This window comes from Onychomys torridus, chromosome 4 (genome assembly GCF_903995425.1).
Source record: "Onychomys torridus chromosome 4, mOncTor1.1, whole genome shotgun sequence".
NCBI classification, from domain to species: Eukaryota; Metazoa; Chordata; class Mammalia; order Rodentia; family Cricetidae; genus Onychomys; species Onychomys torridus.
The window spans coordinates 24,979,540-25,003,336 of record NC_050446.1 but is presented as its reverse complement, the minus strand read 5'-3'; positions in this window follow the sequence as shown (position 1 = coordinate 25,003,336).

Below are 23,797 nucleotides of genomic sequence, written 5' to 3'. Positions count from 1 at the left end.
CTATCCTCAAGAAACATATGTTGTCCTAAAATATTTGCTTTCATTTAATGCTGAATAATATTTTATGATTAAGTATTATGGTATATAATTCAGTATAATACCTATATTTATATTCTATAAAAGAATCAAACAACACTATTTAGTGACATTATATCTTTTATACATTAGCCTAAGACAGAATGAAAACTCATATACCAGTAGTATTTTTTTCATATGTAATATTTTGGTGTTCTTAATGGAATATTGATTGAAGTAAGAATTCTGGAATCTCCTTTCAGTTAAAGGGCTTATGTTGATGCATTTGATGTAATGGGACTCATCACAGAAATAAGTTCAACTCTTGGCCTGGAGAGATGGCTTTTGGTCTTGTTCAAGACGAACAGGTTTGCTTCCCAGCACCAGTATTGGACTGATATTCAAGTCCCATTGGATATGACACCCTCTTCTGGCTTCTATGAACACCAGCACACACATGCATGAATAAATACAAATTTTTAAAAACATAGTATATACAGTTAGTTGTTCTCCAGAAAAATCTATTGTGAGAGACAGCCTAATTGAACAGGAACTTTTGTTAACTGTTTAGTAAAATTATTCCTGATTTCTGTGGGGAAATACCTAGAGATCAGTGGACTTAGACAGAAACACCTGCAGCCTGGGATGGTGCTGTATGCCTGCAGTCCCAGAACTTCAGAAGCCGAGGCAAGGAGAATCATGTGTGTAAGCTCAGCCAGGGCTGTGTGGTGAGTTCCAGATCAACTTATTATATAAGGAGACCCAGTTTCCAAAACAAAACAAACAAATGGATTTGCTTTGGGAGAGCACATAATCAAGTCTTCTCTGTATAAGAAAACAGAGAGTTCCCATGCAATATGGCTTAAAATAAAATGCAAGCTCTCTGATTTTCCATTTGAAGATAATTAAATAAATGTTAATACAACTCACTGATTCTTTATGAAGCATGATTCTATATGGTAAAAGGTGGAAATAATGATTGCAAAGGATTTTAATAGATGATGTATTTATTCAAAATCAGTACATTGGTCACTACCATTCAAGGGGAAGAATATAACTATTAGGTTTTCTTCTATTAATGTTGTAATTAATATAAAATAAAAATGACAACTGGGTGTTTAATAAGGTAATAACACCAATAATGACCAGGTTTTATTTGTTTTGGTTACTGTGCTCAGAATATATTGTATAAAAATGACTTTATTTTAAAAATAAATTAGCTTATTTGCTATTACTGGTGTCTGATAAAAACTAAAGCCGAAAAGAACGATTTTACAGAAACATTTTTACATTCACATTAAAGGAGCAGTGTCTTTCAGCTTTACGCTGAACATTCTTAAACTGTACAGTACAGCAAAATTCTTATTTTTATTTTTACTTTCAGGTTATTAACGCGAAATGTATTAGCAAAAAAGGGCACACTGGTCAGTCTATGTCAAGAGCATTTGAGACATGTCATAGACTGTATAGAAAGGGTTTGTTGTCCCATGCCACAGTTTTGATCTGGTTAATTTTCATTGAAGGGTTCTGGTCTGTAAGTCATGTTTTTACGTTCTATTAATTTGATCCTGGTGTTTGAGAATGGAGTGGATAACACTGATGACATTGTCACTCTTGTTTTATTAAATATATCTATGAGCAATAAGCAACTTAAGCCATCTTAGATCTGTAGAGCACAAAATCACTGGTATTTTACTTTTATTTCAAATAAGTTTTGCCTCAATTTCCTCCATTTGAAAAACAGCAAGAAATGACACTATCTGGCACTACATTTCAATTTCCAGCATAGTATTTGAAAGTGCATGGAAGCACTGTGGCTTGGTCCCACTGTGGTTTGTATGATGTGCTGACTTAGGATGTCACAGGGATACTCACAGACTTAGCACTACTTATAGTATATTCATGAAAGAGGATGAGGAGACTGACATGTGAGAAATACATCATTTTGGTTCCTAACACCTCTATGTTCAACTTCCATACCTGAGGTCATTCAAATGCAAAATAACTGCTCCTGAGTAAAATATTATAGATTTTCTTTTATGAAAATAAGAAGCAAGGTTGCCTAAATCCAAAACATTACTTTTTAAAATCTGTAACATCAAAATTATTTTTCTGCACTTGTAGACATTAGAATAAGGGGCTCTGTCAGTATAGCCATGGAAAGTGACATGCTCTAGTAGTATTTTGATGAATTACATGATTATAGTTAAAGGAACAATTTCATCATGCTTGGATTAATAATGGTACTGTGATTTGGCAAGTCACTTGCAGCATTCTCTAGCCCATCACTTCAGAAGACAGGCTTCTTCATGCCATCCATTGTGTGAAAAAAATAGACTGCAATACAGCTTCAAAAGAAGGGCCCATAGGAACCTGTCAGCAATAGCAGGTAATGCATTCAGAGATGCTCAGAACATCTTAGCATGACAGCATTGCCTCTCATGACTCATTTTAATTTCCTGTATATCTAATGGAAAAGAGTAAAGAGGAATTTTTGAACATTTTGTTGTTTATCAAATTTAATTGAAAATACTGTACACTCTGCTGTGCTACTGGGACACAGAAATTGTATGTGTATGGTGTTACTTTACATCTAGATTTAAGTGGATTAGGAAGGATAATATATAATCAATGCAACATTCATTTGGGCATCAATCAAGGAAAACACACACAGTGCTGAGTATTACATAATTTCAGTTATAAAGAGTACAAATTTTGAATTGATTTAATATATTCATAACTAAGTACTCTCCTTTAATGTAGCTTGCAATTTGTTTCACAAAATTATTCCATTCATTTCCACTAAAATCCTGCATGCTTAGATACATTTTCTTGAATGATATATAAGACAATTTTTAAAAGATTTATACTTACATCCCACATTGCAGATCAGAAATAACCAACAAGAACAGTTTATTTTTTATTTCACAAATATATTTGATCATTAAACTAAATTATGAAGAATATTCTTCCTTATTGAAACAACTTGAAAATATTATAATAAAGATTACTGCAGTGTAGACACACAAAGAACATTCAAAACCAATATATGCTGATAGTTTTATGCTTCTTGCACATTTAAATTGATGTCCAATATTATATACACGTTATATTTTATTTTTAAAAGTACAACTAGCAGAATGTTATGCATCTATTCTTCCAAAATAATTATTTAATTCCTTTTTTAATTTCTTTTTCCTTTCTTTTTTTGCAAACTCAAAATCTATGTCAAGTAAGATGTATCTATCTACTTAAGGTGCAGCTGTGCTATTCTTAAGGAGGAACCAACTGATTCCTTATTCCATTTGAGACCTGCACTGGAAGAGAGAATCCATGCCTGCTTTGGTAAACTAGGTACAACAAACCAAAGCAGGGCATATTTTAAGTGATACAGGGGAACTGGGAACTGTTATTTAACTAAATAAATGAGCAAAATGCACAATTTCCCTGAAAGTACTTTTACTTATACCCAGAGACAACTCCTATTCTCACTCATAATCAGGAAAGGCTCTCTCAAGAGAACAATGGTGAACGCCGATCAACATGACTCCACAAGTCCTGGAAAATACATGTTGGGCCAGTGCTCAGCCATAAAGAAGACATTTGTGCCATCCTCTCTAAGACTCAGGGGTAGATGATAGAGAGAAAGGTGCAGAATAGGAGGAAGGCTATCAAAATGCCATCTTCTGGGCAAGATACTACCTTTACAGTCATAGCTCACAGCAGCTGGATACCTACAGTGGTTCAGCACAAGAATAGGCCAGTCAACATCCAGGCATGGATAGAAGACTAATTCAAGGGTCCCTACCCCTTATTGTAAAAATACTCACTAATGGCAGATTTCTGAGCATGACAGAAACACTTACTTCTGTTGTATACCCAAGGATGACCCTACCAGGTTCCACTAACTTCAATCCAATAGTTAAAACAAATAGGTCAAAAAAAAAAACAAAACATACCCAAATCATTATTTTAGTAAAAAATGTGGTAGGGATGGGGAGCTGTACTTGACAGGAATGGAAGGGAGATTAGAGAAGATGTGGAGAGAAAGTAATCAGAATAAATTATAAACATATATATGTTTGAGAATGTCCAACAAAATTCACCAGTACCAAAAAAAAAAAAAAAAAACAAACTAATATGTGTTCTAAAATACTTTATTTACATTATTTTTATAGTATACAAATATGAGAAAAATCCCTTCACCTTGATAGATCATTTCAGAATTAGCATCTACTAATATCTGTTGCCTTTTTTCTTTTGATCGTTATGCTTTCAACCAGAAATCTGACACAGACAAACCCATATAAACACTGACATATAAAAGGTGTGTTTCTATGTCTTCTCTGAGAATCTAGGAAACAGTCTGGTCCCCACAATAAGAAGCCTGTGCAGCCATGGTGTTGACAGAATTCAGAGCCAAGCATTGTTTGGCTAATCGGGCTGCTATGAGTCAGTCAGAGAAGTCAAACCTCGAATCACACATCTTCTCCCAGAGTCATGCTCTTTGAGCGTTTCTCCATAAATTGAAATAAAGTTTGTGAAGTTAAAAAGAAAATAACACAGCATATTTCCCAAATACTTATGTAAATCAAATGAAAAATTATGCTCTTGAAGTTTGTATTTAATTCATAATTATAAATAGGTACTATCAACTGAATTTCACTTTTCCATGAAAATCAACCTTGCATGCAACTTATGAGCTCAGGGGCAAATTATATTTAAAGTTAATAAACCATTGAATGTATATTTTTAGTGTAAGGTACCCCATCATTCATATTATTAACCATGTCGTATATTCATCTTGAATGGAATATATGATGCCATATTAATGCTTCATAGATCTGGCACAAATTTAGCAGTTCTCAGTGATTGGAAAAGTTAGCATTTTTAAAAATTGATTTTCATTAACATATTTCCCTTTTTATACTCTATCACTAAACACCAAACAATTATAATCAATTAATTCAAATTACTGCCCACTGCAAAATTTAATCCCCCTATATTGTCCTAATGGTGTCTCCTGCTTAAGACAACTGCTTTAAAGTACTATCTTGCACTGCTTAATGGTGGACACAAATAATGAAAAATACATCACCTGCCAGAGAATTGAAAATTTTGAATTATTTGAAGCTCAAGATCCAGTAAGAAGAATTGGAAATACCCAGAGCTGTGTTGCTTTTCCCCTAGAGATCTCTGAGATGCTCAGAAAGGTGTTTGGAAGGATTGAACTGTTCTGAATTCCTTTCATGGTTGCAGCCACAGTTGGAGTAGGAGCCTCACAAGTATAATGAATATTCCCTTGTTTTTGATGAGGGTACAGTATGGCTCACAAAGAAGTAAAGGTGGACTGAAAACAAACCAGGCTGAGGCAGGAAATATTTGTCCCATTAATCAGAATAAGTTTTTCTAAACAGCAGTTTTCACCAGATGCTATACAAGCCTAAAAAGGGATACATTCTGCATCCCAAATTACACCTACAAATATGCAATACACAAAGCACCAACCTCCTATAAATGAAAATAAGGAGACAAATAACTATGAGTGATGGCCAAGTAGAGTTGAAAGATAGGCATGTGATTTTCTGATTTCAGAAATATCAAGACAAATTTAAAAATAATGAAATGTGTCATATCATGTATGCATAATTAGAAAAGTCATGAAAATAATAAGAAAAATATTCAAAGAGTTAGACAAGTGAAGTTGCAGAAAAAAAGAAGTGCAGCAGGTTAGAAGTTGGTAAAATGGAGTTAGAAGAATATACGAAATACCTTTGGTTGCTATCAAAGGAATCATGGAGAGAGAAAATGCTTGGCTGCTGAGGAAGAAAGGCAACATAGTGACTGGGCCTTCTCACTTTTCACTGCACCCTGCGCACAGGTACGAAAACTGACCGTTCTCTAAAGTGTATCTCAATAGATAATCCAGGCCCAATGAACTTCAAAGTAAGATCACAAACAGTGATTCATCCTAAGGTGGCTCAGAGGAATCTTAGTGAGAAACAGAAGTCGTGAGATGATCCTGACAGAATTCCCAGTAAAAACAGTGATAGAAATCACATAGATGGAAAATCAACAAAGGTTGCAGATGCTGGGCAAACATGTCAGCAGAAGCAGGGAAAACAATCAATCCTTCATGTAAGCACAGAGGTCCAGAATGAATCTCTCACTTTTAGGTTCTGTGAATAGTTACCTCTGCAGTAGAACTGAAATAAAGATGGCTTCAGTGGAAATTGGGTAGCAAGGAAAAAGAATTGCAAGCCTAATACTTGGCTTTCTTCATCAAATATAATTCCATATGGGGAAAAAAATGGAATAAAGAAAACAGTTGTTTGAGTTGAGCATATGGCTATAGTGGGTTTCTGAAAATTCTGTTACAGTCACCAATATATATTAGAATATGATGGAGCAATATAATGTAGAATTAGAGCCCTACTCAGCTATATAAAAATGTGGAGTTAACTACCTGAATGAGGTTAAGTAGAATCTAACTGATCTATTGATGCTCCATTAAGTCATGCAGTACCCATATTGAGATTGAGAGTCTTGCTCTGGCATGTTCTCATATGCTGTGCATACTCGGGGCAGCATAAACTCATCATGCCTTCAATTCTTGCTTACTTCTCATTCCCAGTAATGTGGGAGTAGGGAAGTAACAAACAAATCTATGGTTTGGCTTAATAAACTCTTATCCAGGATAAGAGAACTTGGCTGAGAAATCATGAAATAATAAGGCCCAGGAGTAAGGAGGTAGAACAGGGTTAATCTCTGCTACATCCTACAGAGGCCTATGGCCCGCAAGGTTTATTTGTTTGTTTGTTTGTTTGTTTGTTTCGGTTGTTGGTCTTTTTTGTTTAAAACGGCTCCCTCTCACTTTAAAATCTTATCACTTTAAAATCTAGGCAAGATGAGGAGTCTTACTGTTTAAGTCAGTTTCTCCTGTGAAACTTTGTATCCAACTATTGCAAAGATTTTTTTGTTTGTTTGTTTTTGTTTTTCCAGACAGGGTTTCTCTGTGTAGCTTTGCATCTTTCCTGGATCTTGCTCTGTAGACCAGGCTGGCCTCGGACTCACGGAGATCAGCCTGGCTCTGCCTCCTGAGTGCTGGGATTAAAGCCATGCACCACCACCTTTGCAGCCCAGATGCAAAGATTTCTTATCCTTTCTGAGGCTACACAACAAGTGTTGTCTCTTTCTGGAAGGCTCTTTGAACAAACTCCTATTTCAGAAAGTAAATGATTTGGTTTTTAGGGGTCTGAAGGCTCATCTCAAATTGTGGTTATTTACTAATCATGGTTGAATGTATTTATTCTTCAAGTGATCCAAATTTATTTGCTTTTGAAGGCTGTTATCTCTTAAAAAACAACATACACTATGTTCTGATCAAGTTTCCCCTCCTCCATATCCTCCTGGATCTTCCCCAACTTGCCACCTCCTCACCCATCCAACTGCATGCTCTCTTTCTCTTTCTTTACAAAAACAAAGGGAAATAAAAAAAGAATAAAAGTAAAAAGAATGAAAAAGCATTTCAAACAAAGGAAACACACACACAATCAGAAACCACAGTATACATGAAAAATTTAAAAAAAATACCAGTGAGGTAAAATCACCCTAAGAAAACAAAATGAGCCAAAAAAAAAAAAAAAAGTCTACAAAAACACCATTGGGGTCCATTTGTGTGTGTGTGTGTGTGTGTGTGTGTGTGTGTGTGTGTGTGTGTGTGTGTTGGCCATTGACTTTGGGCATGGGAACTACACTGAAATGTGGTGAAAATAGTTAGTTTCCATCGGTAAAGGCTATTTTTTTTTCTTTTCAGGCAGTTCTCTATTGGAGATAGCTTCTTGGTTAAGAGTTGGAGATTGTATCTGCTTCCCTATTTCAGTGCTGGGATCCTATATGGCTTGGACATATGCAGGCCCTGTGCACGCTGCCACAATCTCTGTTGAGTTCATATTGCGTCAGTCCTGCTGTGTCTGGAAGTGACTGTTTCCTTGGTGTCATCCAGTCTGTCTGGCTCCAAAATCTATCTACCTCCACTTCTGTATGGTTTCTGAGCTCTAAGGAAAGGAGTTTGATAAAAACATCCTATTAAGGACTGAGTGTTCCAAGGTCTCTTAATGTTATTTGGTTGCATATCTGTATATATTAGTTTGAATCACCTGTAAGAGAATGTTTTCTTAATGATGGCTAAGCCAAGACTGATATACAGATACTACAGAATGTAGTGAGGGCCATTTTATTGCTGTATTCTTTAAGTAGAATAATAATATTTGGTTTTCCACCAGCCCACATCCTATCTAGTTCAAGTTCTTGGTCACCTGAGCAGTGTCAAGCATGGGACTTAATTCCAACCAGATAGTGATTGGTTATGCCATTATTGCACCAGTGTATTATGCAGGCAGGTCACTGTTGTAGACGACAGGGTTTGTAGCTGGTTGATGCTTTTCACCTCTGATTGTGTACGAAATAGCTTTCTGTGCCATAGCAGCTAGTCAGGAGGGATAAAGGCTGTAGTTAGGTGCCAGTTAAGGACTCGTATTATCTTTTAAACAATAATAATAAAGAAATAAATATTATTTAAAAGATACCTTTTTATTATCTTTTAAATAATACTATTTCTTTGAGAATTTTTTTTTCTGAGACAGGGTTTCTCTGTGGAGTTTTGGTGCCTGTCCTGTCCTGGAACTCGATCTGTAGACCAGGCTAGCCTCGAACTCATAGAGATCTGCCTGGCTCTGCCTCCCAAGTGCTGAGATTAAAGGCGTGAGCCACCACCACCCAGCTAAGAAGTTCTTACTATGTATTTTGATCATATTCATATACCTCAACTCCTATCACATCAGCCCTCCCCACTCCCACTTCCCAACCCTAAATTAGACTTTTCTTTCCAACTCCCCACATACAGTCCAGATTGTGTTGCCCAGTTACTCTTGGGAGTGACATCTGTCTGACGCATACAGTTGATGGATCATGTCCTTAAAGAGAACTGACTCTCCTTTTCCTGGAAACTATCAAATGCCAATAACTTCTCAACTATTTGTGGAGTTTCCTGTCTACATCCTCTCTCTCTCTCTCTGTCTCTCTCTGTCTTTCTCTCTTTCTGTGTCTCTGTCTCTCTCTCTCTGTCTCTCTGTCTCTCTCTGGAATTTTTTCTGGCGTGAGCTTGCTCAAATCTTGTATATCTTGTCACAATCATTTTGAGTTCCTATGTGTAACTACCTTCTGATATCCAGAAAATAGTCTTCTAAAGTTGTTCTCCACCCATGGCTCTGACAGTTTTTACATCCGCTCTTCCAAAACATTTCCTGAGCCTTGGGAAAGGCATGTGATATATACTTTCCATTTATGGCTGATACTCTGTGTTCTCTTATTCTCTAAAAATCAACCAGGGGAGATTCTCCATATTAATTGATATCAGTTTTGAAGATGAGCTCATTTGATGAGGGTTCTGGTTTTTCCTATGGGCATAACAGTAAGACACTGGAGTTATTCTAATCCTGTGTCTGTTTATCAGAACCCAGATTCAGAAGCCCAAACAAGGTATGTATCCACTCATAAGTAGATACTAGAAGTAAAGCAAAGGATAACAACCCACAACTCCAGAGATGCTAGCTGTCAAGGAAGATCCAAAGAGGGACGTATGGATTGCCCTGGGAAAGGGAAATACAGGAGATCTCAATGAGTGAACTGGGGGTGAGGGTTGGGTAATGGAGAGTGGGGGATGAGGGATGAGAACATAAGGGAATGGGATGGTTGAGCTGGAACAGGGATGGAGTGGGAAAGCAATGAGAGAGATACCATGGTGGAGGGAGATATCATGGGGATAGAGAGAAACCTGGTGCTAGGAAAGTTGCCAGGAATCCCCAAGGATGACCTCAGCTTGGACTACTAGAAAAAGTGGAGAGGGTGCCTGAACTGAAGTGGCTTGCCCCAGTGTTCATATTGGTGAATACCCTAACTGTCATCACAGACCTTTTCTCCAATGACTGATGAAGGCAGATGCAGAGATCCACAGCCAAACACTAGGCAGAGTTCCAGGAGTCCAGTAGGAGAGAGAGGAGGGATTCTATGAGTAAGTGCATCAGGTTCATGATGGGGAAACCTGCAGAGACAACCAAACCAAACTACTGGGAACTCATGAAAGTTGGAATTGATGGCTCTGGAGCCTGCAAGGGACTGGACTAGGCCCTCTGCATGGTGAGACAACTGTGTATCTTAATCTGCTTGGTGCCCCCTGGTGGTAGAATCAGAATCCATCCCTAATACATGAGGGGGCTGTTTGGAGCTCACTACCTATGATGGGACACCTTGTGCAGCCTTGAGGCAGGGGGAAGGGCTTGGACATGCCTCTACTGGATGTACTTCTCTATGGGAGGCCTTGCCTTCTTCTGTGGGGGAGTGGGGGATGGGTTGGGGGAAAGGCAGGAGGAGAAAAAAGGGGATCTTTGATTTGTGTGTAAAATGAATGAAAAAATTTCTTGATAAAAAAATAATAGTAGCATTAGGTTCTCCCTTAGGGCCTACAACATTTCCAGCCACAGATTTTTGGCCTGTGAACATTGTTAGATGGATTCCATCTCATGGAGCGGGCTTTAGATCCAATTAGAAAGTACTTTGTTACTCTCGTAATATTCATGCCAGGATGCACAGGTAGGCATACTCTGACAGTCAAAGTTTAGCACTCATGGTTCACAGATGACTGATGATGATCTTTTTTCCTCTTGCCATATGGATTTCACTTTGCAGCATTATGAGAGATAACTAGTAGGAGATGAAGCTTCCAAATGAGTAGCAGATTTAATTTTCCATGTTCTGTGACCCCCATAGGTGGTGTCCCATACAATAGGGTCATACCATTAAGTTGTAGACGTTAACCAAGAGCCTATAATGTTTGAAGATCTATGAGATCAAATTGTCCACCAACTCCCAAAGAGGCAACCCATTCCTGGTGTAAGATTTCTTTATTTGATAGTATGAGGTATCTAGGTGGGGTATTGTCCTCAACTGTAGGATGGCTCAACAAAATTATATATGAGAAATATATTAGAAATCTTATTAAATAATATATAAATATATTATATATATAATTTTATATTAGAAATATATATTAGAGTTCTAATATATATGTATATATACATATATATTAGAAATCTTCTCCAGTAGTAGGTTTCCATTTGCCTTTTAAAGAGGCCTTCAGTGCTGGCTATCCATCCCCATATTTCCTTCTTTAGCCTGATTTCCCATTTCTCACCCTAATTTAATCCTTCTTGTTCCATTATTCCCCCTTTAAACTCTTATACAACTGTGTTTTAGTTCTGTTACCTCCCCAATAGCCTTTTGCTAATTTCACGACTTCCATGGGTATTCAACATGCAGCACAAATGTCTTGATTATCCAAAGCTAACATTTCAAATGACAGAAACACATATTTCTTTTACCTCACTCAGAATGATGTTTGTTTTGTTTATTGTGTATCCCTGACTATGCTGGAATTTGCTCTGTAGACCAGTCTGGCCTCAAACTCACAGAAATCTGCTTGTCTTTGCCTCCTGAGTGCTGAGATTAAAGGAGTGTACCACTACTGCCCAGCTCAGAGTAATTGTTTCTAAGTTCACCCATTTTACCTTCAAATTTCATGATTTTTTAACAGAAATTTTGTTTTTTAAATGTGGCATGTTTTAATTATCTATTCACCATCTGATGGACATCTGGGCTCCTCCCATTTCCTAGTCATGGTGAATAAAACAGTAATGAACATGGAGGGAAAAGTCTCTGTAGTAAAATGTAGTGATTTTTGGGTGTATGCCTAAAAGTCATATAAATGTATCTTGTGGTAGGTTAGTTTCCAGATATTTGAGAAGTGTCCTGACTGATTTCCAGGGGTGTTGCCAGTTTGAACTCCAACTAGCAGTGAGTAAGTTTCGTCACATCTATGATAATATCTGATGCTGCGTGTATTTTGATCTTAACCATTCTGAATGGAGTACAATAAAATATCAAAATAGTTTTAATGTGAGTTTCCCTGATAGCTAAAGTCACTAATTAGTTAAAAAAAATGTTTTGTAGGCATCTGTATCTAATCTTTTGAGAACTTTATTTCCATTCCCTGTTATTTATTTATTTATTTATTTATTTATTTATTTATTATGTTTAAAGTTTTCTTTGGTGTTGTGCATATTCTTGACACTAACTCTTTGTCAGACGGATAGCTGGCCAATATATTTTCTGTACTACAGGCTGCCTCTTTACTCAAGTAGTCATGATCTCTACTGTACAGACAGATTTAACATGGTCCCATTTGTGAATCACTAGTCTCTATGCCTGTGCTATCCAGGTCCTGTCAGAAAGTCCTTTTCTTCGGTTATTATTTGAGATTTTTCACTAATATCTCCTTTATCAGACTCAGGGTCAGCAGATCTTATATTGGCGACACTGATCCATTTGGACTTGAGATTTGTGCAGAGTGGGAGGTAAGAATCTAGTTTCACTCTTTTATATGTAATTATCCAGTTTGCCCATCACCATTTGTTTAAGAAGGGGTTTATTGCTGTTGTTTGTTTTTGTTTTTCTTTATCTTTTTCCAGTATGAATTTTTGGTTTCTTTGTCAAAATTCAAGTGACTGCAGGAGTAAATTTAAATCCATGTCTGCAATTCTCACCCATTGTTCAAGGGTTCTGGTTTTATACAAGTACCATGTTTTTCATGACTATAACTCTGTAGTATAAAAACTTAAAATTAGAGATGATAATAATAAAATATCAGGTATTTTATTGTTCAGGATGTTTTTTACTATCTTGGAATATTTTTATTTCCAAACAAAATTGTAATTTTGATGTGGGTTGCACTAAATATTTAAATTCCATTTGCTAAGATGGCCATTTTCATCATATCTATCCTACATCCAAGAACATAGATGGTCTTTTTATCTTCTAGTCTTCTTCAATGTCTTAAAGTCTTTATTGTGTAATTATTCTACTGTAGCTGAAGTTTTCTCTGGTCCTGCCCAGCCCCACTGACCCCACAGCAGCTTAAAAATTAATCACTCAGAAGCTTATATTAATTAAAACTGCTTGGCCATTAGCTCAGGCCTACCACTGATTAGCTCTTACACTTAAACTCAACCTATTTTTGTTAATCTGTATGTTTCATGTTCTGTGGCTTTACCTGTGTGCCAATGCATGCTGCTGCCTGGATGGCAGGCTGGCATCTACTGACTTAGCCTTCCACTTCCCAGAATTCTCCTTGTCTGTTTATCCCACCTAAACTTCCTGCCTAGCTACTGGTCAATCATCATTTTATTTATCGACCAATCAAAGCAACACATTCACATCATACAGAACATCCCACGGCATTTTACTATCTTAATTAGAGTATTTCAAAGAAATTTAATGTCTGTTTAGATCACAAACAATGGGATTGTGTGCCTCATTTCTTTATTGGTATGTTTATCATATATTTGGAAAGGAAGTCTACTGATTTTTTGTGTCAATTTTTTTTTCTAATTGGCCGAATATATCCCTCAGCTGTAGGACTGATTAAGGTCTTAATTGAATAGAATCATATTATCTGCAAATAAGGATAGCTTGACTTCTTTTCCCATTTGTAGTTCCTTTATCTCCATTAATTGTCTTACTGCTCTAGCTAAGATTCCAGGCACTATAGTGAATAGGAAATGATAGAATGGCTGTCTTTGGCCAGGCAGTGATGGCACATGCCTTTAATCCCAGCACTGGGAAAGCAGAGTCAGGTGGATCTTTGTGAATTCAAGGCCAGTCTGGTCTACAGAGCGAGTTCCAGGACAGGCACCAAAACTACACAGAGAAACCCTGTCTCAAAAAAAAAGGGGGGGGATCTTTATGTTGTTCCTCATATTAGTGGAATTATTTTGAATTTTTCTCTTTAGCATAATATTGGCTATAGGCTCATTGTGTATAGCCTTTAATAGGTTCAGATGTATCCCCAGTAATCCTAGATTTCCCTGGAACTTTATCATAAAGGGATATTGTATTTTGCCAAAGGCATTTTTACTTCTACCAAGATGCTATGTACTTTCTGGTTTTTTAAATCGGATTGTGTGATTAATTATTTTTATTGGTTTGTGTATGTTGAACCGTGCATGCATCTGTATGATGAAACTGACTTGATAATAATGAATAATATTTTTATATATTCTTTGACGTTTGCAAGTGTGTTTTTGAGAAATTTTTCATCCATCATCATGAGAGATTAGCTGAAAATTTTCTTTATCATAGCTCTTTGTCTGGTTTTGGTGTCAGGCTAATACTTGATTCATAAACATGTTTAGATGTGTTCTTTTCTTATCTTTTTATGAAACAATTTGGTGATCACTGTTAATTGTTCTTTGAAGATCTTGTAAAATTCTTCACTAAAAAAAATTGGCTCTGAAGATTTTAGTTGGGAGATTTTTAAATTACTCATTCTATCTGATTGGTTTTTGTTGTTACTTTTTCTTTTGTTACAATTTTGATAGGTCACATATATCTAGAAATTTATCTACTTGTTTTATATTTTCCAGTAGAGTGTGATATAAATTTTCAAAGAGACCTTATGATTCTTGAATTTCCTCAATAACTGTTGTAATGTTTCTATTTTTATGTCTGATTTCATTAACTTGAATCCTCTTTCTCCTTATACTAAAAGTTTGTCAATCTTGTTCATCTTTTTATAGAATCAATTCTTCATTTCATAATTCTTGAAATTGTTTAAAAATTTGTGGCTCATGAAATAGAGCCAATTTTAATGATCTCTTCCCAAATACCCCTTTTAAGTGGTTTTTGTTCACCTTGGCCTATGGTAGGAGGTGGAGGGGCAATCTCTCCAGCGAGTGGGGTCCAGCTCTCTTACTGGTTCTGGATTCTTTAAGAAAGCAGGATGAAAAACCATGAAGAGCAAACCAGTAAGCAGCACTTGTCTATGGCCTCTGCATTAGTTTCTGCTACCATGTTTCTTTTTCTTAAGTTCTTCCCTTGAGTTCCCAAGCATGAGATCATTCAAAAATTAATTTTCATAGCTCTTATTATATCATTTAGTTATTTGTGTTTTCATTCAGGTATTTGTTCATATATTCTTTAAATTCCCTTAGCATGTTTACAATTGCTGTTTTGAAACCACTGTCCTGTGCATTATTTATATTGATTTTCTCAGGGAACAATATAATGGGGGAGCTAATATCTGGAAGAGATATATTCTGTTGTTCATCCATGTTGTTTCTGTTTTTGTCATGGAATGAACCTAGGTATCTAAAGTCAGGTCACTGGAGGTGGTTTTGTTGTCGTTGTTTGTTTGTTTCATTGTTTGTGAGTATGTGTGTATATGTGTCTGGTCTTGTCTTCAATGAGTGGCTATTTGGATCCTATATGTTATGTGTCAGTTATGAAATAATTGAGGACTGTTTGGTGTACTGTGTTGGGGCTACTCCGTGTTGGTGTGTGAATGGCATGTCAGATGCTGTATCAGCTAGCTAGGGATAGCTAGAAATAAATGAAGCCTCTGAGCCTACAAATCTACCTTTTGGAGGCTTACAAGTTTGTATTGAGCTCACCAGGTTCTGCTAGTTGTCCTTGGATAACAATGTCTTGAGTACTGGGTCAGTTTCATGCAGTGGAGGTGTAGGAGTTCCAGTTTGATTCCAAGTATTGCTGGTGAAAGCGGAGGAGGTATTTGATATAGTGTCTGACAGCAGATGGGTTGGGAATAGATTTGACCACCTACCAGGACTGCTGGTCAGGTTCTACAGTGTTGGGTTTTTGGATTGACTCCTCATATTGCCAGTGATTGGTAGGGTCTCATGGACATTACTAAATCCTTGGTAGCAAGAGAAAAGAATTATATAGATTTTGATTAAATTTTGGTATATCTTGCTTACCAGACTCTACATTTTTTGATTACTATTGTGCAGAACTATTGACCTAAGTGCTGAGTTTGGGGGAGATGAAAATTGATGTCTCTTTTTCTAGGTTTAAGATATAATTCATGTCCTTCAGTTCCAGCCACTAATGATCTGAATGCATCATATGTGAATACTTAAATCAGAAAACTTAAATTAAAAATCAAGTTACTAGACTAATTTCTTCGAAGCAATAATTACAGATGTTTGGATTTAAAACAATTGTAGAAAAAATTAGCTTTTGTTAATGATAAAAAGCAAAATCTATACTGATTCTTATAAAAAGTAAATAAAATAACCTAGTAATTATATGAAGAGCTAGGTTTTAAATGTATATAAACTAATAATATTCATGTGTAGTTCTTAATGCATTTGTTATTGTGTCCACTACTGTGGTGATATTTGTGCTTTAATAAATAATGTTTGTGCCAGGTGGTAGTGGTACACGCCTTTAATCCAAGCACTAGGAAGGCAGAGCCAAGCAGATCTCCAATCAGTTCGAGGCCAGCCTGGGCTATCAAGTGAGTTCCAGGAAAAGGCACAATGCTACACAGAGAAAACAATAAATAAATAAATAAATAAATAAATAGATAGATAGATAGATAGATAGATAGATAGATAGATAGATAGATGGATAGATGGATAGATAAATAAATAAAAAGTTTGCCTGAAGATCTTTGTTTGTTAAGTAAACAAAGAAGTCAGGCTGTGATAGAACACACCCTTAATCCTATCACTTAGCAGGCAGGATCTCTGTGTATTCAAGGCCACATTAAAGAACAGAGCCAAGCTTGGTGACACCCACCTTTAATCCCAGTACCAACCATAGAGTTCTTGAGGCCTGTATAGACAGGAAGTGACTGAGCTGCTCAGGAAGAGGAAGTTATGTAGCTAGACAGAGAGCAAATCAGATGGCAGAACAGCAAGGCATATAAGCCTGGGTAGACATGAAGTCTTTGGAAACTGCAGAGTTGGTGAGATAAGGTGGCTCTTAGTTTGTGTTGGTTTTAAATCCAGTGCATTTTCTCTGTGAGAAAAGGTCATGAGGCATGACAAAACCCAATATTAGAGCTTTATTGTGTGGGAGGGGGTAGAAGAGAGTGACTAGGCCTGTGAAAGACACATACAGGGAGAGAGAGTGGGGAGGGGAGGAGAGAGCAGAAGAGAAGGGAGGAGTCTGTGACTGTCTTTTCAAGGATTTCCCTGCACATGTGCATGTGGGCTTATGGAGATATGCCATGCATGCGCAGATTGCATAATTATGTAGCGCATTGATGACATAAGACATAAGATCATTGCTTAGCTACTTAGCTGTGTATGTGTGGTTATATAGCTGGAGGATTGGCAGAATCCTAGCAGTTTGTCCTGTTCCTCTGATCTTTCTCTCAGGCATTAACCCAAATTTCTCTCTCCGTGTTTTTCATTTATTAAGACCATTTAGAAATTTGTCTGCACACTATCTGTGGTGGAAGATTGTGATTACAGTACACATGGTTTCTGTTCTAAATTTTTAATTAGCATTTATTTTTTAAAATAATAACATTTTTATAATGAGAAATATAAAATGTTCATTTGTAAACATGTTAATATAAAAGTACTTATCTCTCTGATCAGAAATAACTTTAGTATTATTTCTATAAATATGTATAAGAATATATTTATGAAAATAGAAATTTACTGTAATGAAGATAATCCCTCATATGGCTGCCAATAATTAATTGAGAGGATGTAACAACTGCCTGGTTCTCCCCAAGTGTTTAATACCGTAGCTAATACCAAAGAGTGACTCTAATATGAAAACATGCTTATCACTAGACTGTATATAATTAATGTTTATAGATATTTATTTATAGTTAATAAAAATTTTTACCATTCCTTTTTAAATTACTGAATAATATTTGATAGTGAATATTAATGGAATTTTTTCCTCTGTTGCCTAAGACAGCATATTTATATTATTTTTACTATAGCAGCAAACAATCCAAGAAATATCTTTGTTCCTGAAATACTTTTAAAATTCTCTTCAGTGATGGTTTCTTTAAATTTTGGATTGACAAAAAGCTTGGGTAATATGTTGATTTGACAATAATTTAAATTTTTATCATTTCCTAGCCAAGCAAATAGCTTTAATAAACTTGTAGATCCTACTATCACCATACCTGATATTACTGTATCTATTTTGTCATAATTATATTTTCTATTATTATTATATATGTATATTATATATGTATATGACATATATGTGTTGATTCACCAGTTTTAAATATATTTATTGTCTTCCAGCTCCAAATCATCCTGCTTTACTCTAGTTTTCTGAAGTTGATACTAGAATCATAACAAATATTTCTCATTTGCCCCATTGATTTCAGACAAATATTTGTAGGAATGTAGATGATAGGATTCTGCTGAGACCTTGGCATAGCCCCATGGACTTGACCTTACTTGGGGCAACAGGGAATGAAAAAAAGACAAACACACAGACACATAACTATGCTGGATTCCTGTGGACTGGGATCCCTGATGGAGAAATGACTGTACCCAAGGAGCTGAGCATATCGACTACATAGACTTTAACAAAAAGGCTGGGGTTATTACATACAGTTGAATACGGAAGCAGGATTACAACATGAAGATGAACAAGGTGGCAGGCTTATTATATAGAGATAAACAAGTGGGCATGGTTATTGCATACAGCTGAACCAGGAGACAATTATTACATACAAATGAACAAGGAGTCAGGTTTATTATATACAGATGAACAAGGAGGCAGGACAAGGTTTATGGTACAGTGAATCAAGGAAACTTTTTAGCTAATCTTCATAGTAATTTCTGTAGAACAGTCCATAAGCCATTAATATCATACATGTGAAAGTTATGGTGGACATTTTCAGCATACATGACCAACATCTGCATATGGACCAGAAGGGAATGACTTGCCATCTCTCTGTCACCCCTAAGTTGGGGGTGGGAGCACTTTGCCAGTTGTCTCTGGGTTTGTGGCTAGTGTCCACAACATGGCCATGCCAATGTCAACAATAAACAATACCCACCCATTCTGGACTCCACCACTCAGAGCTTACCTTCACTTGTTACCAGAGTCTACAGGGCAAAGCATAGGGAAGAGTTTCTCCTCCTGCCTCTGCTGCACTCTTTTCTCTGCTTCCATGGCAATGTTTCCAGTAGCATGTGGGGTGATAATTACCAGCTATCAAAATTCAGATTTTCACCATTAAGAAAGAAAGAAAACCTCCCCACTTCACATTCTGAGTCTGTAGCCTGTGAATCACTTTTCTTTCTTCCTTCCTTTCTTCCTTCCTTCCTTCCTTCCTTCCTTCCTTCCTTCCTTCCTTCCTTTCTTTCTTTCTTTCTTTCTTTCTTCCTCCCTCCCTTTCCCCCTTCCTTCCTCCATTCCGTCTTTTCCTCCCTTCCTCCCTTTCTTTCTTCCTTTCATAGTTGGGAGAAAAGGGTTTGATACAGGGTTTCCCTGTGTATCCCTGGAGGTCCTTGACCTTGCTTTGTAGACCAGGCTGGTCTTGGACTCAAAGATCTGCCTGCATCTGTGTCCCAAGGTCTGGGATTAAAGATGTGCACCATGTCCAGTTGTGGAGTGATTCTTGACTGTGGTACTCCTTCACCCTCTAATTGGCTATAAATCAACCATAGTTAGAAAGTTATAAATTCTCGCCAACTGATGGAAGAGGCAAGTGGGGTCTTTCAAAAGTATATCACTGTTGTGTGCTCTTTCTTAGAAGTGTGAGGCTTTTCCACTTCATATTTAAGAATTATTTTAAAGTCTTCTGTTTATTACCCATTACTAATTTATAATACTTTATACTAAATTTTTTCTGCTTAAATTATCTCTGGGTTCTGTTGTTTGTCTACAGCATTCTCAATAGGGAGTGGTATTAGTTACTTTTCTCTTTGTTTTGGCAAATTACCTGAAAAACACAGCTTACAAAAAGAGAGGTTTTATTCTAACTCACAGTTTGAGGGTACAGCCCAACATAGGTTGAAAGTCATGACAAAAAACAAGTGTGAGGAAGCTGTTCACATTGTTCCAATAGTCAGGAAACAGGTAAATGCTGGGGTTCACCTTGCCTTTTTGTCTTTTTTTTTTTTTTTGAGACAGGGTTTCTCTGTGTAGTTTTGGTGCCTGTCCTGGATCTCATTCTATAGACCAGGCTGGCCTTGAATTCATAGAGATGTACCTGGCTCTGCCTCCTGAGTGCTGGGATCTTGCCTTCTTAATGAACCCAGAACCTCAGGCCATGAAATGGTATAACCACGTTCACATCGGGTCTTTGCTCCTCAGTAAATCTTTTCAGGAAAGAATCTCCTAGGTACACCCAAGGGTACATTGCCATGATAATTCTAAATACAGCCATGTATTTTTTTTAAATGCAGATTAACCTTCAGAATAGTACTGAAACACAGCACATCATTTTAAATCATAACATTTCACTCTTGGCCCCTGAAAATCTTACTTTCATTGCATTATGTGAAATACTAATTCCCCTCTAATAATTCCCACAGGTTTTAACATTCCTAACACTGTTCAGAAGTCCAAAGGTCAAAATTTCTTCTGTGATTTAAAGAAGTCTCTTAACTGTGAGCCCCTAGAAAATAAAAATGCTAAAGCCAAGTAACAAGTTACTGATATGCAGCAATGTCCCTAAGTAATTATTTCCACTGTAAATGGGAAAAATAATGGCCACATTATTTCACTGTGAGGAAACATCAGTGTTCAATGTGGCAGGTGGAAGCATTTGGGGTACTTTGTTATTTGGTCTTGAAATCTTCATTTTAATTTCCCTTAAGAACACATATGCAAGCACTGGAGAAATGACGCAAAGGATTTAGGTTCAATCCCCACCATCTACATGGTGGCTTAAAACTGTAACTCCAGTTGCATGGATCCAATGCCCTTATATGGCCTGTACAGGCCCCAGACATGCACTCAGTGTGCAGGTATTCATGCAAGCAAAACACCCATGCACATAAAATATAAACAAATAAATCTCAAAAAAAATCTAAGACAACAATAAAATAAAACCAGCTTCTTCTATTAAAAAAATACATATTAAATGGATGGAAACTCCTACACTTGTAAGTATTCTTTTCTTTTTAATTGTTTGTTTTCTCTTCTTAAATTTAAGTATTTCAGTCTTCTTTCTTTTAGTTTCCAATTTGGGAAATATACATATTCCATACACACGGGACTCCAGTGGAAGTGATACAATGTTTTGTTTCTGTCTGCTTATACAAATTTGCCTTTGTGTTTGGTTTTTAGAAAACTAAATGGATTATGTGAATCTTTATATGCATTTACCCTAAAGGAGTTCCCAGGAGTCTTTATGTGTGGGTTGATACTATTCATTAAATTAACTTCAAATATTTGTATTTCTTTCATTTTCAGCCACTTTTTATTCTGTGTATCTTATCAAAATTTGTTTGACCTTTTCTCTGCATCATTAGTTATCATTTCCAGTTCTTATTTCCCATTCATTTTTTCTCTCTGGACTTCAGTGTAGACATTTTACTGTTACTGTTTGTTCAGCTGATTGTTATCTACTCTCTAATATCCCTATATTAAACACTAGAAAGAATTTAAGGTTTTAAATTTTATTTACTCTTTTACAATTTCAAATATATATATGTCTCTCTCTATATATATATATCTTTGATCACTCCCCTCTTCATCCTGTTAATCTCTTCTTCTTTCTACCAAACCTCTCTGATTCCTAAATTTCTCCCCCAGTTTTATTTATTTATTTATTTATCTATCTATCTATCTATCTATCTATCTATCTATTTATTTATTGTGATTTACTTCATTTAATTAGGGTTGGCTGCATGACATGGTTGGAGGATTATTTGCTTGAGCAGGGCAATTCACCAGTTGCTACAAGACAGGGGACTGTAGATCCTCTTCTCCTGTAAGGGTTAGCTAGCTATAGCTCTTACCTACCTGTGGACACTGTGGCATAGAATACCACATTTACAGGTGAGAAATAGCTACTGGAGTAATAATGGCATGATTACTATGAGAGTAACCAAATGCTTTCTCAGCAGATTTTAAGATGATTCTGAAGGAGCAATGAAAACCTTGTATTATAAAGAAAGCCTATGGCTGTGCAGGTCACAGGCTCTAGGGTAAAACCCAACACTGTTGTTTTACAAATATGGTCAGAGTAGGTGGCAAATTGGCCTCATCTTTTTCCTATTTGATTATACCCATGAATACTGTTTTCAGCCTTATTGACAGTGGACAACAGTTAATGCAGAGACTCATAGCTCATCTTTGTTGAAAACAAGGACAAGCCATTGCCATTTGAAGTTCTTTTCTTTTCTTTTCTCTCTTTTTTTTTTTTTGAGTAATATTTGGGGATTTGTGTATCATTCACGTAAATTGCTTTTAAATGTTACTGGCCACAATCTTTAGATTATCTTTTTTATTACTTATTCCCAAGGGAAGAACACACCAATTTGTTATTCAACACTGAATTGTGAGTCCTGAAAACATAAACATATAAGCATATACGTAACATTGTACACAGTGAGTAGGTTGTATTTCTGTGTTTATGAATATATATGAATATATGTATATATATATATATATATTTACAAATGCATATTATATATACATATGTATATTGTGGAATATTAGTTTAGGATATGTTACATTTGTTTATGCTGAAGAATATTTGTTTAATGATGCAAAGATGTGTTGTATTCTTTGTGATATTTGTTTAATTCTGGGAGGCTGTATTATTTTGCATGTCTGAAACACCTGGTTGGTTTAATAAAAAGCTGAAGGGTCAATAGCTAGGCAGGAGATGGTACAGGCGGTGCTGCCAGGCAGAGAGAATAAGTAGAAGGAGAAATGTAGGCTCTAAAAAAGAGAGAATGAGGGGCAAGAAAAGGAGAAGGAGAGGAGTATGTCAGGGGCCAGCCACTTAGTGACATGGCAAGCCACAGATTAAGAAGGAAAGAAAAATATATAGAATGAAGAAAGGTAAAAATCCCAGAGCAAAAAGTAGTTAAAGAATAATGGGATAATTTAAGTTATAGAAGCTGGCTAGAAAGAAGCCAAGCTAATACCAGGCATTGATAAGTAAGAATAAATCTCCATGTATTTATTTATTTCGGAGCTGGGTGGTGGGCCTCCAAAAGAGTAAAAACAAAGCAAAACAAAACAAAAACCAAATACACATGTATTCAGGTAACAATAAGTAAAGGCAAAAGATGCCATAAAATTGGAAAAGAGAAGGGGAAGTTGAGAAGGGAAGGCAGAAATATGATATAACCATATTATAATCCTAAAAACATATATATATAATGTTTCTCAATGTGATATTTTTTAAATACATCACAAAAGATAGCTTTTATAAATAACACAAGCAATAATAGAATTTATTTCTTCCTAAAGATAACTATTGTGATATTGGTATATGAGAGAATTAGTCTTGGGCTGGAAAAATGACTCAGTAGTCAAGAGCACACATTGTATTTGTAGATGACCTAGTTTGGTTTTCACGATTTATGTCAATTGACAACTCACAATCACCTGTAAGCCTAGCTCCAGGATACCTTTGTACTCATATGTACATGTTCATGCACATACATGTATATACATAATTTAAAATACAATATTCAAGTGTTTTAAAAGTAATTGAATACATAGTTTAAACAGTAATGAGTGGGCATTTTGTACTGAAAAAAAATGATAACCACATTACTTCTAAATTCTCAAATATGTTTTGGTTGCATTACTAACTGTGGTTCAAGAATATTAATTCACACTTTGAGGAACTGTGACATTTAGCTTAAAATTTATTTTTTGTTTATGTATATGAGTATTTTACCTACATGCA